Raw genomic sequence first — 17500 nt, forward strand, 5'->3', positions numbered from 1 at the left:
GCACCAGAGCTCCATAGCTCCATAGCACCAGAGCTCCATAGCTCCATAGCACCAGAGCTCCATAGCTCCATAGCTCCATAGCACCAGAGCTCCATAGCTCCATAGCACCAGAGCTCCATAGCTCCATAGCACCAGAGCTCCATAGCTCCATAGCACCAGAGCTCCATAGCTCCATAGCACCAGAGCTCCATAGCTCCATAGCACCAGAGCTCCATAGCTCCATAGCACCAGAGCTCCATAGCTCCATAGCACCAGAGCTCCATAGCTCCATAGCACCAGAGCTCCATAGCTCCATAGCACCAGAGCTCCATAGCTCCATAGCTCCAGGGCTCCATAGCTCCAGGGCTCCATAGCTCCATAGCTCCAGGGCTCCATAGCTCCAGGGCTCCAGGGCTCCATAGCTCCATACCTCCAGAGCTCCATAGCTCCATACTTCCAGAGCTCCATAGCTCCATAGCTCCATACTTCCATAGCTCCAGCCGCGGAGGGTGCTGGCTGGTGGCTCCATAGCTCCATACTTCCATACTTGCAGCCACGGAGTTGGCTAAAATTGCACTAAGTGCGAAAGCCCATTCATTTACAACGGCGTGTCCGCCAGGCGGCGACATTTCCCCGTTACCGGTGGCTGCGCGGCGGGTGAGTGACAGAGCTTATCCGAGCGGCTGGAACTCTGCGCCGGCGTGGTCGAGCGTGAGGCCCCGGCCCTTTGGCTGCCTGGTACCTAAAACACTTCCATTGATCCAGCCACGGAGGGTGCTGGCTGGTGGCTCCATAGCTCCATAGCTCCATAGCACCAGAGCTCCATAGCTCCATAGCACCAGAGCTCCATAGCTCCATAGCACCAGAGCTCCATAGCTCCATAGCACCAGAGCTCCAGAGCTCCATAGCACCAGAGCTCCAGAGCTCCATAGCACCAGAGCTCCATAGCTCCATAGCACCAGAGCTCCAGAGCTCCATAGCACCAGAGCTCCATAGCTCCATAGCACCAGAGCTCCATAGCTCCATAGCACCAGAGCTCCATAGCTCCATAGCACCAGAGCTCCATAGCTCCATAGCACCAGAGCTCCATAGCTCCATAGCTCCAGGGCTCCATAGCTCCAGGGCTCCATAGCTCCATAGCTCCAGGGCTCCATAGCTCCAGGGCTCCAGGGCTCCATAGCTCCAGGGCTCCAGGGCTCCATAGCTCCATACCTCCAGAGCTCCATAGCTCCATACTTCCAGAGCTCCATAGCTCCATAGCGCCATACTTCCATAGCTCCATAGCTCCATACTTCCATAGCACCAGAGCTCCATAGCTCCAGAGCTCCATAGCTCCAGCCTGGGTGGCTGGTGGCTCCATAGCTCCATACTTCCATAGCTCCAGTCAGAGAGTTGGCGAAAATTGCACTAAGTGCGAAAGCCCATTCATTTACAACGGCGTGTCCACAAGGCGGCGACATTTCCCCGTTACCGGTGGCTGCGCGGCGGGTGAGTGACAGAGCTTATCCGAGCGGCTGGAACTCTGCGCCGGCGTGGTCGAGCGTGAGGCCTCGGCCCTTTGGCTGCCTGGTACCTAAAACACTTCCATTGATCCAGCCACGGAGGGTGCTGGCTGGTGGCTCCATAGCTCCATAGCTCCATAGCTCCATAGCTCCATAGCTCCATACTTCCATAGCTCCATACTTCCATAGCTCCAGACTTCCATAGCTCCATAGCTCCATAGCTCCATAGCTCCATACTTCCAGAGCGCCATAGCTCCATAGCACCAGAGCTCCAGAGCTCCATAGCTCCATAGCTCCATAGCCCCAGAGCTCCATAGCTCCATAGCTCCATAGCTCCAGAGCTCCATACTTCCATAGCTCCAGAGCTCCAGCCTGTCTGGTGGCTCCATAGCTCCATAGCTCCATACTTGCAGCCACGGAGCTGGCGAAAATTGCACTAAGTGCGAAAGCCCATTCATTTACAACGGCGTGTCCACAAGGCGGCGACATTTCCCCGTTACCGGTGGCTGCTTAGCGGAGAGAGTGACAGAGCTTATCCGAGCGGCTGGAACTCTGGGCCGGCCTGGTCGAGCGGCTGGCCTCGGTAGTTGAGGTACCAGGGGCGGGCTGGGGAGCTCCAGGCGGGGCTTGTGAGAGAGTGTAGCCGAGCGGCTGGAACTCTGGGCCGGCGTGGTTGAGCAGCATGCCCGCGGAGGTGGCTCTTCCATAGGCACGGAGGGTGCTGGAGCTCCACACTTCCCTAGGCACGGAGGGTGCTGGAGCTCCACACTTCCATAGCTCCAGGCACGGAGGGTGCTGGAGCTCCACACTTCCATAGGCACGGAGGGTGCTGGAGCTCCATACTTCCATAGCTCCAGGCACGGAGGGTGCTGGAGCGCCACACTTCCATAGGCAGGGAGGGTGCTGGAGCTCCACACTTCCATAGGCACGGAGGGTGCTGGAGCTCCACACTTCCATAGGCAGGGAGGGTGCTGGAGCTCCACACTTCCATAGGCAGGGAGGGTGCTGGAGCTCCACACTTCCATAGGCAGGGAGGGTGCTGGAGCTCCACACTTCCATAGGCAGGGAGGGTGCTGGAGCTCCACACTTCCATAGGCAGGGAGGGTGCTGGAGCTCCACACTTCCATAGGCAGGGAGGGTGCTGGAGCTCCACACTTCCATAGGCAGGGAGGGTGCTGGAGCTCCACACTTCCATAGGCAGGGAGGGTGCTGGAGCTCCACACTTCCATAGGCAGGGAGGGTGCTGGAGCTCCACACTTCCATAGGCAGGGAGGGTGCTGGAGCTCCACACTTCCATAGGCAGGGAGGGTGCTGGAGCTCCACACTTCCATAGGCAGGGAGGGTGCTGGAGCTCCACACTTCCATAGGCAGGGAGGGTGCTGGAGCTCCACACTTCCATAGGCAGGGAGGGTGCTGGAGCTCCACACTTCCATAGGCAGGGAGGGTGCTGGAGCTCCACACTTCCATAGGCAGGGAGGGTGCTGGAGCTCCACACTTCCATAGGCAGGGAGGGTGCTGGAGCTCCACACTTCCATAGGCAGGGAGGGTGCTGGAGCTCCACACTTCCATAGGCAGGGAGGGTGCTGGAGCTCCACACTTCCATAGGCAGGGAGGGTGCTGGAGCTCCACACTTCCATAGGCAGGGAGGGTGCTGGAGCTCCACACTTCCATAGGCAGGGAGGGTGCTGGAGCTCCACACTTCCATAGGCAGGGAGGGTGCTGGAGCTCCACACTTCCATAGGCAGGGAGGGTGCTGGAGCTCCACACTTCCATAGGCAGGGAGGGTGCTGGAGCTCCACACTTCCATAGGCAGGGAGGGTGCTGGAGCTCCACACTTCCATAGGCAGGGAGGGTGCTGGAGCTCCACACTTCCATAGGCAGGGAGGGTGCTGGAGCTCCACACTTCCATAGGCAGGGAGGGTGCTGGAGCTCCACACTTCCATAGGCAGGGAGGGTGCTGGAGCTCCACACTTCCATAGGCAGGGAGGGTGCTGGAGCTCCACACTTCCATAGGCAGGGAGGGTGCTGGAGCTCCACACTTCCATAGGCAGGGAGGGTGCTGGAGCTCCACACTTCCATAGGCAGGGAGGGTGCTGGAGCTCCACACTTCCATAGGCAGGGAGGGTGCTGGAGCTCCACACTTCCATAGGCAGGGAGGGTGCTGGAGCTCCACACTTCCATAGGCAGGGAGGGTGCTGGAGCTCCACACTTCCATAGGCAGGGAGGGTGCTGGAGCTCCACACTTCCATAGGCAGGGAGGGTGCTGGAGCTCCACACTTCCATAGGCAGGGAGGGTGCTGGAGCTCCACACTTCCATAGGCAGGGAGGGTGCTGGAGCTCCACACTTCCATAGGCAGGGAGGGTGCTGGAGCTCCACACTTCCATAGGCAGGGAGGGTGCTGGAGCTCCACACTTCCATAGGCAGGGAGGGTGCTGGAGCTCCACACTTCCATAGGCAGGGAGGGTGCTGGAGCTCCACACTTCCATAGGCAGGGAGGGTGCTGGAGCTCCACACTTCCATAGGCAGGGAGGGTGCTGGAGCTCCACACTTCCATAGGCAGGGAGGGTGCTGGAGCTCCACACTTCCATAGGCAGGGAGGGTGCTGGAGCTCCACACTTCCATAGGCAGGGAGGGTGCTGGAGCTCCACACTTCCATAGGCAGGGAGGGTGCTGGAGCTCCACACTTCCATAGGCAGGGAGGGTGCTGGAGCTCCACACTTCCATAGGCAGGGAGGGTGCTGGAGCTCCACACTTCCATAGGCAGGGAGGGTGCTGGAGCTCCACACTTCCATAGGCAGGGAGGGTGCTGGAGCTCCACACTTCCATAGGCAGGGAGGGTGCTGGAGCTCCACACTTCCATAGGCAGGGAGGGTGCTGGAGCTCCACACTTCCATAGGCAGGGAGGGTGCTGGAGCTCCACACTTCCATAGGCAGGGAGGGTGCTGGAGCTCCACACTTCCATAGGCAGGGAGGGTGCTGGCACATCCACACTTCCAGCCACGGAGCATGCTGGCACTTCCACCTTGCTTGCTAAGTCGGCGTGATCTTGCCCAAAAAGTCCCTCCTCACCTCCAGCTGGAAGTGGAAAAAAATCCTCCACCTGCTTGGCCGAGGTTCTGGAAGCCAGCAGCTCGCAGAATGTTGCCAAAGTTTCACTGGAAGGAAAAGAAAAGAGAAGACCGAGTGCGCATTTCACCTACCGCCGAATGTCCACAAGAGGGAAGTGTCACTCCGTCGCAGAATCTGCGCCGACGCACTCGGCACCCTTCGAATTTATGGTGCCGGTGCGGGTGTTCTGGGTGCAAAAAGGCCGCCCAAGTGGTAGAAAAAAATCAGACTTCGTCTCTTAGGTCGAAATTAATGCCAAGTTTTGAAATGCGCTGGCAGGGGTGGACCAGGGCCCGTTAGAAGTGCTTAGGCGAGGTCCTGGAAGCCTAACCCGGCGTGATCTTGTGCAAAAAGCCGCTGCTGAGCTCCAGCTGGAAGTGTAAAAAGAACCGGGCTGGATCAAAAAAAGAACCGGGCGGCCCGTTAAAATTGCTTAGCCGAGGTCCTGGAACCCTAACCCGGCGTGATCTTGTGCAAAAAGCCGCTGCTGAGCTCCAGCTGGAAGTGTAAAAAGAACCGGGCTGGTTCAAAAAAAGAACCGGGCGACCCGTTAGAAGTGCTTAGCCGAGGTCCTGGAAGCCTAACCCGGCGTGATCTTGTGCAAAAAGCCGCTGCTGAGCTCCAGCTGGAAGTGGAAAAAGAACCGGGCTGGATCAAAAAAGAACCGGGCTGGATCAAAAAAGAACCGGGCGGCCCGTTAAAATTGCTTAGCCGAGGTCCTGGAAGCCTAACACGGCGTGATCTTGTGCAAAAAACCGCTCCCGAGCTCCAGCTGGAAGTGTAAAAAGAACCGGGCTGGATAAAAAAAGAACCGGGCTGGATCAAAAAAGAACCGGGCGACCCGTTAAAATTGCTTAGCCGAGGTCCTGGAAGCCTAACCCGGCGTGATCTTGTGCAAAAAGCCGCTGCTGAGCTCCAGCTGGAAGTGGAAAAAGAACCGGGCTGGATCAAAAAAGAACCGGGCTGGATCAAAAAAGAACCGGGCGGCCCGTTAAAATTGCTTAGCCGAGGTCCTGGAAGCCTAACACGGCGTGATCTTGTGCAAAAAACCGCTCCCGAGCTCCAGCTGGAAGTGTAAAAAGAACCGGGCTGGATAAAAAAAGAACCGGGCTGGATCAAAAAAGAACCGGGCGACCCGTTAAAATTGCTTAGCCGAGGTCCTGGAAGCCTAACACGGCGTGATCTTGTGCAAAAAGCCGCTCCCGAGCTCCAGCTGGAAGTGTAAAAAGAACCGGGCTGGATAAAAAAAGAACCGGGCTGGATCAAAAAAGAACCGGGCGACCCGTTAAAATTGCTTAGCCGAGGTCCTGGAAGCCTAACCCGGCGTGATCTTGTGCAAATAGCCGCTGCCGAGCTCCAGCTGGAAGTGTGAAAAGAACCGGGCTGGATAAAAAAAAGAACCGGGCTGGATCAAAAAAGAACCGGGCGACCCGTTAAAATTGCTTAGCCGAGGTCCTGGAAGCCTAACACGGCGTGATCTTGTGCAAAAAACCGCTCCCGAGCTCCAGCTGGAAGTGTAAAAAGAACCGGGCTGGATAAAAAAAGAACCGGGCTGGATCAAAAAAGAACCGGGCGACCCGTTAAAATTGCTTAGCCGAGGTCCTGGAAGCCTAACCCGGCGTGATCTTGTGCAAAAAGCCGCTCCCGAGCTCCAGCTGGAAGTGTAAAAAGAACCGGGCTGGATAAAAAAAGAACCGGGCTGGATCAAAAAAGAACCGGGCGACCCGTTAAAATTGCTTAGCCGAGGTCCTGGAAGCCTAACACGGCGTGTTCTTGTGCAAAAAGCCGCTCCCAAGCTCCAGCTGGAAGTGTAAAAAGAACCGGGCTGGATAAAAAAAAGAACCGGGCTGGATCAAAAAAGAACCGGGCGACCCGTTAAAATTGCTTAGCCGAGGTCCTGGAAGCCTAACACGGCGTGATCTTGTGCAAAAAGCCGCTCCCGAGCTCCAGCTGGAAGTGTAAAAAGAACCGGGCTGGATAAAAAAAGAACCGGGCTGGATAAAAAAAAGAACCGGGCGACCCGTTAAAATTGCTTAGCCGAGGTCCTGGAAGCCTAACACGGCGTGTTCTTGTGCAAAAAGCCGCTCCCGAGCTCCAGCTGGAAGTGTAAAAAGAACCAGGCTGGATAAAAAAAAGAACCGGGCTGGATCAAAAAAGAACCGGGCGACCCGTTAAAATTGCTTAGCCGAGGTCCTGGAAGCCTAACACGGCGTGATCTTGTGCAAAAAGCCGCTCCCGAGCTCCAGCTGGAAGTGTAAAAAGAACCGGGCTGGATAAAAAAAGAACCGGGCTGGATAAAAAAAAGAACCGGGCGACCCGTTAAAATTGCTTAGCCGAGGTCCTGGAAGCCTAACACGGCGTGTTCTTGTGCAAAAAGCCGCTCCCGAGCTCCAGCTGGAAGTGTAAAAAGAACCAGGCTGGATAAAAAAAAGAACCGGGCTGGATCAAAAAAGAACCGGGCGACCCGTTAAAATTGCTTAGCCGAGGTCCTGGAAGCCTAACACGGCGTGATCTTGTGCAAAAAGCCGCTCCCGAGCTCCAGCTGGAAGTGTAAAAAGAACCGGGCTGGATAAAAAAAGAACCGGGCTGGATAAAAAAAAGAACCGGGCGACCCGTTAAAATTGCTTAGCCGAGGTCCTGGAAGCCTAACACGGCGTGATCTTGTGCAAAAAGCCGCTCCCGAGCTCCAGCTGGAAGTGTAAAAAGAACCAGGCTGGATAAAAAAAAGAACCGGGCTGGATCAAAAAAGAACCGGGCGACCCGTTAAAATTGCTTAGCCGAGGTCCTGGAAGCCTAACACGGCGTGTTCTTGTGCAAAAAGCCGCTCCCGAGCTCCAGCTGGAAGTGTAAAAAGAACCAGGCTGGATAAAAAAAAGAACCGGGCTGGTTCAAAAAAGAACCGGGCAACCCGTTAAAATTGCTTAGCCGAGGTCCTGGAAGCCTAACACGGCGTGTTCTTGTGCAAAAAGCCGCTCCCGAGCTCCAGCTGGAAGTGTAAAAAGAACCAGGCTGGATAAAAAAAAGAACCGGGCTGGATCAAAAAAGAACCGGGCGACCCGTTAAAATTGCTTAGCCGAGGTCCTGGAAGCCTAACACGGCGTGTTCTTGTGCAAAAAGCCGCTCCCGAGCTCCAGCTGGAAGTGTAAAAAGAACCAGGCTGGATAAAAAAAAGAACCGGGCTGGTTCAAAAAAGAACCGGGCAACCCGTTAAAATTGCTTAGCCGAGGTCCTGGAAGCCTAACACGGCGTGATCTTGTGCAAAAAGCCGCTCCCGAGCTCCAGCTGGAAGTGTAAAAAGAACCGGGCTGGATAAAAAAAGAACCGGGCTGGATAAAAAAAAAGAACCGGGCGACCCGTTAAAATTGCTTAGCCGAGGTCCTGGAAGCCTAACACGGCGTGATCTTGTGCAAAAAGCCGCTCCCGAGCTCCAGCTGGAAGTGTAAAAAGAACCAGGCTGGATAAAAAAAAGAACCGGGCTGGATCAAAAAAGAACCGGGCGACCCGTTAAAATTGCTTAGCCGAGGTCCTGGAAGCCTAACACGGCGTGATCTTGTGCAAAAAGCCGCTCCCGAGCTCCAGCTGGAAGTGTAAAAAGAACCAGGCTGGATAAAAAAAAGAACCGGGCTGGATCAAAAAAGAACCGGGCGACCCGTTAAAATTGCTTAGCCGAGGTCCTGGAAGCCTAACACGGCGTGTTCTTGTGCAAAAAGCCGCTCCCGAGCTCCAGCTGGAAGTGTAAAAAGAACCAGGCTGGATAAAAAAAAGAACCGGGCTGGATCAAAAAAGAACCGGGCGACCCGTTAAAATTGCTTAGCCGAGGTCCTGGAAGCCTAACACGGCGTGTTCTTGTGCAAAAAGCCGCTCCCGAGCTCCAGCTGGAAGTGTAAAAAGAACCAGGCTGGATAAAAAAAAGAACCGGGCTGGATCAAAAAAGAACCGGGCGACCCGTTAAAATTGCTTAGCTGAGGTCCTGGAAGCCTAACACGGCGTGATCTTGTGCAAAAAGCCGCTCCCGAGCTCCAGCTGGAAGTGTAAAAAGAACCGGGCTGGATAAAAAAAAAGAACCGGGCTGGTTCAAAAAAGAACCGGGCAACCCGTTAAAATTGCTTAGCCGAGGTCCTGGAAGCCTAACCCGGCGTGATCTTGCCCGAAAGTCGGCCTCTATACTTCCATTTTAGGTACCAGGGGCTATTAGTGTACTTGGTCCCACTAGTCAGTGTACTCATCCAGTTACCCCCCGTTTTCCAAAACACCATCGGCACGTATAAGGGGGGGACTCTTGAGAGAGATGAGGTATATGGCAGCGCAACACCAATCCGCTCCGCGCTGGTTCCCATGTCGGCTACGGATGAATAAAACCAGCCTGTCCCCCCTGGAGCTCACGAGACACGGAATTTTTTCTAAGTGCCAACGGCTCTTCCGAGCAAACGTGTCCGCTCCGGCTGGTTCCCCCGTCGGCCTCGAATGACGAAAAATGCCGGTCTCCGCCCGGAGCTCATGACAAACGAAAAATTTTCTAAGTGCCAACGGCACTAGCGAGCGAATGTGTCCGCTCGGCGCTGGTTCCCGGGTCGAACCCGGAAGACGAAAAACGCCGCTCTCCGCCCGGAGCTCATGACAAACGAAAAATTTTCTAAGTGCCAACGGCACTAGCGAGCGAATGTGTCCGCTCGGCGCTGGTTCCCGGGTCGAACCCGGAAGACGAAAAACGCCGCTCTCCGCCCGGAGCTCATGACAAACGAAAAATTTTCTAAGTGCCAACGGCACTAGCGAGCGAATGTGTCCGCTCGGCGCTGGTTCCCGGGTCGAACCCGGAAGACGAAAAACGCCGCTCTCCGCCCGGAGCTCATGACAAACGAAACATTTTCTAAGTGCCAACGGCACTAGCGAGCGAATGTGTCCGCTCGGCGCTGGTTCCCGGGTCGAACCCGGAAGACGAAAAACGCCGCTCTCCGCCCGGAGCTCATGACAAACGAAAAATTTTCTAAGTGCCAACGGCACTTGCGAGCGAATGTGTCCGCTCGGCGCTGGTTCCCGGGTCGGACCCGGAAGACGAAAAACGCCGGTCTCCGCCCGGAGCTCATGACAAACGAAAAATTTTCTAAGTGCCAACGGCACTAGCGAGCGAATGTGTCCGCTCGGCGCTGGTTCCCGGGTCGGACCCGGAAGACGAAAAACGCCGGTCCTCGCCTGGAGGTCCCAGCAAAATCGGCGAAAAAACGACTAAGTGTCAACTTTCGAAAAAACGACTAAGTGCCCACGGCTCTGCGGGGCTTGTGAGTCCGCCCCGCGCCGGTTCGGTGGTCGGCCTCAAAAAGCAAAAAATCAGCCTCTCTCCCTGGAGCTCACCTCGAGGTACCAGGGGGTGAGGTACCCGGGCTAAGGTGCAGTACCTTTTTTGGTCTTCAGGTGCGCCAGAGTACAATGAAATGGTCCCAGTAGTCAGTGTACTCATCGACTTTCCCCCCGTTTTCCAAAGCACCTCGTTTACGAGTATGGAGGAGATGGTGCTGGTCTCCCCACGGCGTCGGACACGCCGTCCTCGACAGCACAAGGTCGGATAGAAGACCTGGAAAGCGCCGTGGCACGCGCTGGAGGTGGGCACTTTGGCGAAAAAACGACTAAGTGTCAACTTTCGAAAAAACGACTAAGTGTCAACTTTCGAAAAAACGGCTAAGTGTCAACTTTCGAAAAAACGACTAAGTGTCACCTCTCTGAAAAAATGGCAAAGTGTCGCCTCTCTGAAATTTTTCTAAGTGCCCACGGCTCTGCGGGCTCGTGCATCCGAGCCGCGCCGGTTCTGCAACCGGCCTAGAATGACGAAAAATAACGGTCTCCTCCTGGAGCTCACAGCCAATTGTGGCGAAAAAGTGGCAAAGTGCCCACGGCCCTGCCGAGCTTTGGCGTCCGCTCAGCGCCGGTGCCGCAGTCGGCCTCGAATGACGAAAAATGACGGTCTCCTCCTGGAGCTCACAGCCAACTTGGCAAAAAGTTTCTAAGTGCCCACGGCCCTGCCGAGCTTTGGCGTCCGCCCAGCGCCGGTTCCGCAGTCGGCCTCGAATGACGAAAAATAACGGTCTCCTCCTGGAGCTCACAGCCAACTTGGCAAAAAGTTTCTAAGTGCCCACGGCCCTGCCGAGCTTTGGCGTCCGCTCAGCGCCGGTGCCGCAGTCGGCCTCGAATGACGAAAAATGACGGTCTCCTCCTGGAGCTCACAGCCAACTTGGCAAAAAGTTTCTAAGTGCCCACGGCCCTGCCGAGCTTTGGCGTCCGCCCAGCGCCGGTTCCGCAGTCGGCCTCGAATGACGAAAAATAACGGTCTCCTCCTGGAGCTCACAGCCAACTTGGCAAAAAGTTTCTAAGTGCCCACGGCCCTGCCGAGCTTTGGCGTCCGCTCAGCGCCGGTGCCGCAGTCGGCCTCGAATGACGAAAAATGACGGTCTCCTCCTGGAGCTCACAGCCAACTTGGCAAAAAGTTTCTAAGTGCCCACGGCCCTGCCGAGCTTTGGCGTCCGCCCAGCGCCGGTTCCGCAGTCGGCCTCGAATGACGAAAAATAACGGTCTCCTCCTGGAGCTCACAGCCAACTTGGCAAAAAGTTTCTAAGTGCCCACGGCCCTGCCGAGCTTTGGCGTCCGCTCAGCGCCGGTGCCGCAGTCGGCCTCGAATGACGAAAAATGACGGTCTCCTCCTGGAGCTCACAGCCAACTTGGCAAAAAGTTTCTAAGTGCCCACGGCCCTGCCGAGCTTTGGCGTCCGCCCAGCGCCGGTTCCGCAGTCGGCCTCGAATGACGAAAAATAACGGTCTCCTCCTGGAGCTCACAGCCAACTTGGCAAAAAGTTTCTAAGTGCCCACGGCCCTGCCGAGCTTTGGCGTCCGCCCAGCGCCGGTTCCGCAGTCGGCCTCGAATGACGAAAAATAACGGTCTCCTCCTGGAGCTCACAGCCAACTTGGCAAAAAGTTTCTAAGTGCCCACGGCCCTGCCGAGCTTTGGCGTCCGCCCAGCGCCGGTTCCGCAGTCGGCCTCGAATGACGAAAAATAACGGTCTCCTCCTGGAGCTCACAGCCAACTTGGCAAAAAGTTTCTAAGTGCCCACGGCCCTGCCGAGCTTTGGCGTCCGCTCAGCGCCGGTTCCGCAGTCGGCCTCGAATGACGAAAAATGACGGTCTCCTCCTGGAGCTCACAGCCAACTTGGCAAAAAGTTTCTAAGTGCCCACGGCCCTGCCGAGCTTTGGCGTCCGCCCAGCGCCGGTTCCGCAGTCGGCCTCGAATGACGAAAAATAACGGTCTCCTCCTGGAGCTCACAGCCAACTTGGCAAAAAGTTTCTAAGTGCCCACGGCCCTGCCGAGCTTTGGCGTCCGCTCAGCGCCGGTGCCGCAGTCGGCCTCGAATGACGAAAAATGACGGTCTCCTCCTGGAGCTCACAGCCAACTTGGCAAAAAGTTTCTAAGTGCCCACGGCCCTGCCGAGCTTTGGCGTCCGCCCAGCGCCGGTTCCGCAGTCGGCCTCGAATGACGAAAAATAACGGTCTCCTCCTGGAGCTCACAGCCAACTTGGCAAAAAGTTTCTAAGTGCCCACGGCCCTGCCGAGCTTTGGCGTCCGCCCAGCGCCGGTTCCGCAGTCGGCCTCGAATGACGAAAAATAACGGTCTCCTCCTGGAGCTCACAGCCAACTTGGCAAAAAGTTTCTAAGTGCCCACGGCCCTGCCGAGCTTTGGCGTCCGCCCAGCGCCGGTTCCGCAGTCGGCCTCGAATGACGAAAAATAACGGTCTCCTCCTGGAGCTCACAGCCAACTTGGCAAAAAGTTTCTAAGTGCCCACGGCCCTGCCGAGCTTTGGCGTCCGCTCAGCGCCGGTTCCGCAGTCGGCCTCGAATGACGAAAAATGACGGTCTCCTCCTGGAGCTCACAGCCAACTTGGCAAAAAGTTTCTAAGTGCCCACGGCCCTGCCGAGCTTTGGCGTCCGCCCAGCGCCGGTTCCGCAGTCGGCCTCGAATGACGAAAAATAACGGTCTCCTCCTGGAGCTCACAGCCAACTTGGCAAAAAGTTTCTAAGTGCCCACGGCCCTGCCGAGCTTTGGCGTCCGCTCAGCGCCGGTGCCGCAGTCGGCCTCGAATGACGAAAAATGACGGTCTCCTCCTGGAGCTCACAGCCAACTTGGCAAAAAGTTTCTAAGTGCCCACGGCCCTGCCGAGCTTTGGCGTCCGCCCAGCGCCGGTTCCGCAGTCGGCCTCGAATGACGAAAAATAACGGTCTCCTCCTGGAGCTCACAGCCAACTTGGCAAAAAGTTTCTAAGTGCCCACGGCCCTGCCGAGCTTTGGCGTCCGCCCAGCGCCGGTTCCGCAGTCGGCCTCGAATGACGAAAAATAACGGTCTCCTCCTGGAGCTCACAGCCAACTTGGCAAAAAGTTTCTAAGTGCCCACGGCCCTGCCGAGCTTTGGCGTCCGCCCAGCGCCGGTTCCGCAGTCGGCCTCGAATGACGAAAAATAACGGTCTCCTCCTGGAGCTCACAGCCAACTTGGCAAAAAGTTTCTAAGTGCCCACGGCCCTGCCGAGCTTTGGCGTCCGCTCAGCGCCGGTTCCGCAGTCGGCCTCGAATGACGAAAAATGACGGTCTCCTCCTGGAGCTCACAGCCAACTTGGCAAAAAGTTTCTAAGTGCCCACGGCCCTGCCGAGCTTTGGCGTCCGCCCAGCGCCGGTTCCGCAGTCGGCCTCGAATGACGAAAAATAACGGTCTCCTCCTGGAGCTCACAGCCAACTTGGCAAAAAGTTTCTAAGTGCCCACGGCCCTGCCGAGCTTTGGCGTCCGCTCAGCGCCGGTGCCGCAGTCGGCCTCGAATGACGAAAAATGACGGTCTCCTCCTGGAGCTCACAGCCAACTTGGCAAAAAGTTTCTAAGTGCCCACGGCCCTGCCGAGCTTTGGCGTCCGCCCAGCGCCGGTTCCGCAGTCGGCCTCGAATGACGAAAAATAACGGTCTCCTCCTGGAGCTCACAGCCAACTTGGCAAAAAGTTTCTAAGTGCCCACGGCCCTGCCGAGCTTTGGCGTCCGCCCAGCGCCGGTTCCGCAGTCGGCCTCGAATGACGAAAAATAACGGTCTCCTCCTGGAGCTCACAGCCAACTTGGCAAAAAGTTTCTAAGTGCCCACGGCCCTGCCGAGCTTTGGCGTCCGCCCAGCGCCGGTTCCGCAGTCGGCCTCGAATGACGAAAAATAACGGTCTCCTCCTGGAGCTCACAGCCAACTTGGCAAAAAGTTTCTAAGTGCCCACGGCCCTGCCGAGCTTTGGCGTCCGCTCAGCGCCGGTTCCGCAGTCGGCCTCGAATGACGAAAAATGACGGTCTCCTCCTGGAGCTCACAGCCAACTTGGCAAAAAGTTTCTAAGTGCCCACGGCCCTGCCGAGCTTTGGCGTCCGCCCAGCGCCGGTTCCGCAGTCGGCCTCGAATGACGAAAAATAACGGTCTCCTCCTGGAGCTCACAGCCAACTTGGCAAAAAGTTTCTAAGTGCCCACGGCCCTGCCGAGCTTTGGCGTCCGCCCAGCGCCGGTTCCGCAGTCGGCCTCGAATGACGAAAAATAACGGTCTCCTCCTGGAGCTCACAGCCAACTTGGCAAAAAGTTTCTAAGTGTCACATCTGTGAAAAAACGACTAAGTGTCAACTTTCGAAAAAACGGCTAAGTGTCAACTTTCGAAAAAACGGCAAAGTGTCACATCTCTGAAAAAACGGCTAAGTGTCGACTTTCGAAAAAACGGCTAAGTGTCAACTTTCGAAAAAACGGCAAAGTGTCACATCTCTGAAAAAACGGCTAAGTGTCACATCTCTGAAAAAACGGCTAAGTGTCACATCTCTGAAAAAACGGCTAAGTGTCGCCTCTCTGAAAAAACGGCAAAGTGTCAACTTTCGAAAAAACGACAGAGTGTCGCCTCTCTGAAAAAACGACTAAGTGTCGACTCTGAGAAAATGGCAAAGTGCCCACGGCTCTGCGGGCTCGTGCATCCGACCCGCGCCGGTTCCCCAGCCGGCCTGATATAAGGCAAAACCAGCCTCTCCGCCTGGAGCTCAGAGCCAACTTGGCGAATATTTTCTAAGTGCCCACGGCTCTGCGTGGCTACGGCGTCTGCCCAGCGCCGGTTCCTGGGTCGAACCCCGAGGACGAGGAATGCCGGTCTCCGCCTGGAGGTCCCAGCTTAATCGGCGAAAATTTTCTAAGTGCCCACGGCTCTGCCGGGCTCGTGCATCCGACCCGCGCCGGTTCCCCAGCCGGCCTGAAATAAGGCAAAACCAGGCTCTCCCCCTGGAGCTCAGAGCCAATTGTGGCGAAAAAACGACTAAGTGTCAACTTTCGAAAAAACGACTAAGTGTCAACTTTCCAAAAAACGACTAAGTGTCGCCTCTGAAAAAACGACTAAGTGTCGCCTCTCTGAAAAAACGACTAAGTGCCCACGGCTCTGCGGGGCTTGTGAGTCCGCCCCGCGCCGGTTCGGCGGTCGGCCTCAAAAAGCGAAAAATCAGCCTCTCTCCCTGGAGCTCACCAAAAATTTGTCGAAATTTTTCTAAGTTCTCCTCGAGGTACCAGGGGGTGAGGTACCCGGGCTAAGGTGCAGTACCTTTTTTGGTCTTCAGGTGCGCCAGAGTACAATGAAATGGTCCCAGTAGTCAGTGTACTCATCGACTTTCCCCCCGTTTTCCAAAGCACCCCGTTTACGAGTATGGAGGAGATGGTGCTGGTCTCCCCACGGCGTCGGACACGCCGTCCTCGACAGCACAAGGTCGGATAGAAGACCTGAAAAGCGCCGTGGCACGCGCTGGAGGTGTCACTGTGGCGAAAAAGTGACTAAGTGTCAACTTTCGAAAAAACGGCTAAGTGTCAACTTTCGAAAAAACGGCTAAGTGTCAACTTTCGAAAAAACTGCTAAGTGTCAACTTTCGAAAAAACGACTAAGTGTCGCCTCTCTGAAAAAACGGCAAAGTGTCAACTTTCGAAAAAACGACTAAGTGTCAACTTTCGAAAAAACGACTAAGTGTCACCTCTCTGAAAAAATGGCAAAGTGTCAACTGCGAATGTGGTGGTGCATGGAAGGAAGTGGAGGACGGCCGCCTCCTTAAACACAGGCCGGAGAGGAGCGTCAGGGCCAGGCTCCTCAAACATGGACCGAGTGTCGCCCTTAACACAGACCAAGGGGAGGACGGCCGCCTCCTTAAACACAGGCCGGAGAGGAGCGTCAGGGCCAGGCTCCTCAAACATGGACCGAGTGTCGCCCTTAACACAGACCAAGGGGAGGACGGCCGCCTCCTTAAACACAGGCCGGAGAGGAGCGTCAGGGCCAGGCTCCTCAAACATGGACCGAGTGTCGCCCTTAACACGGACCAAGGGGAGGACGGCCGCCTCCTTAAACACAGGCCGGAGAGGAGCGTCAGGGCCAGGCTCCTCAAACATGGACCGAGTGTCGCCCTTAACACGGACCAAGGGGAGGACGGCCGCCTCCTTAAACACAGGCCGGAGAGGAGCGTCAGGGCCAGGCTCCTCAAACATGGACCGAGTGTCGCCCTTAACACAGACCAAGGGGAGGACGGCCGCCTCCTTAAACACAGGCCGGAGAGGAGCGTCAGGGCCAGGCTCCTCAAACATGGACCGAGTGTCGCCCTTAACACGGACCAAGGGGAGGACGGCCGCCTCCTTAAACACAGGCCGGAGAGGAGCGTCAGGGCCAGGCTCCTCAAACATGGACCGAGTGTCGCCCTTAACACGGACCAAGGGGAGGACGGCCGCCTCCTTAAACACAGGCCGGAGAGGAGCGTCAGGGCCAGGCTCCTCAAACATGGACAGAGTGTCGCCCTTAACACAGACCAAGCGGAGGACGGCCGCCTCCCTAAATACAGGCCGAACCGGAGCGCGAGTGTCGCTCCTTAAACACGGACCGAGTGGAGGACGGCCGCCTCCTTAAACACAGGCCGAACAAAATGACACAAAGTGTCAACTGCGAATGTTGTCCATCCAAGGAAGGAGCGTGATGCCCGGCCGGCTCCTTAAACACAGGCCGAGAGTCGCCCCGGACGGTCCGCCTCGCGGCGCCCGTCTGCTCGGATAAAATGACACAAAGTGTCAACTACGAATGTTGTCCATCCAAGGAGGGAGCGTGATGCCCGGCCGGCTCCGAAAACACAGGCCGAGAGTCGCCCCGGACGGTCCGCCTCGCGGCGCCCGTCTGCTCGGATAAAATGACACAAAGTGTCAACTGCGAATGTTGTCCATCCAAGGAAGGAGCGTGATGCCCGGCCGGCTCCTTAAACACAGGCCGAGAGTCGCCCCGGACGGTCCGCCTCGCGGCGCCCGCCCGCTCGGATAAAATGACACAAAGTGTCAACTACGAATGTTGTCCATCCAAGGAAGGAGCGTGATGCCCGGCCGGCTCCTTAAACACAGGCCGAGAGTCGCCCCGGACGGTCGCCTCGCGGCGCCCGTCTGCTCGGATAAAATGACACAAAGTGTCAACTACGAATGTTGTCCATCCAAGGAGGGAGCGTGATGCCCGGCCGGCTCCGAAAACACAGGCCGAGAGTCGCCCCGGACGGTCCGCCTCGCGGCGCCCGTCTGCTCGGATAAAATGACACAAAGTGTCAACTGCGAATGTTGTCCATCCAAGGAAGGAGCGTGATGCCCGGCCGGCTCCTTAAACACAGGCCGAGAGTCGCCCCGGACGGTCCGCCTCGCGGCGCCCGCCCGCTCGGATAAAATGACACAAAGTGTCAACTACGAATGTTGTCCATCCAAGGAAGGAGCGTGATGCCCGGCCGGCTCCTTAAACACAGGCCGAGAGTCGCCCCGGACGGTCGCCTCGCGGCGCCCGTCTGCTCGGATAAAATGACACAAAGTGTCAACTACGAATGTTGTCCATCCAAGGAGG

This window comes from Syngnathus leptorhynchus, unplaced genomic scaffold (genome assembly GCF_054491065.1).
Source record: "Syngnathus leptorhynchus isolate UIUO unplaced genomic scaffold, UIUO_Slep HiC_scaffold_331, whole genome shotgun sequence".
Classification (NCBI taxonomy): domain Eukaryota; kingdom Metazoa; phylum Chordata; class Actinopteri; order Syngnathiformes; family Syngnathidae; genus Syngnathus; species Syngnathus leptorhynchus.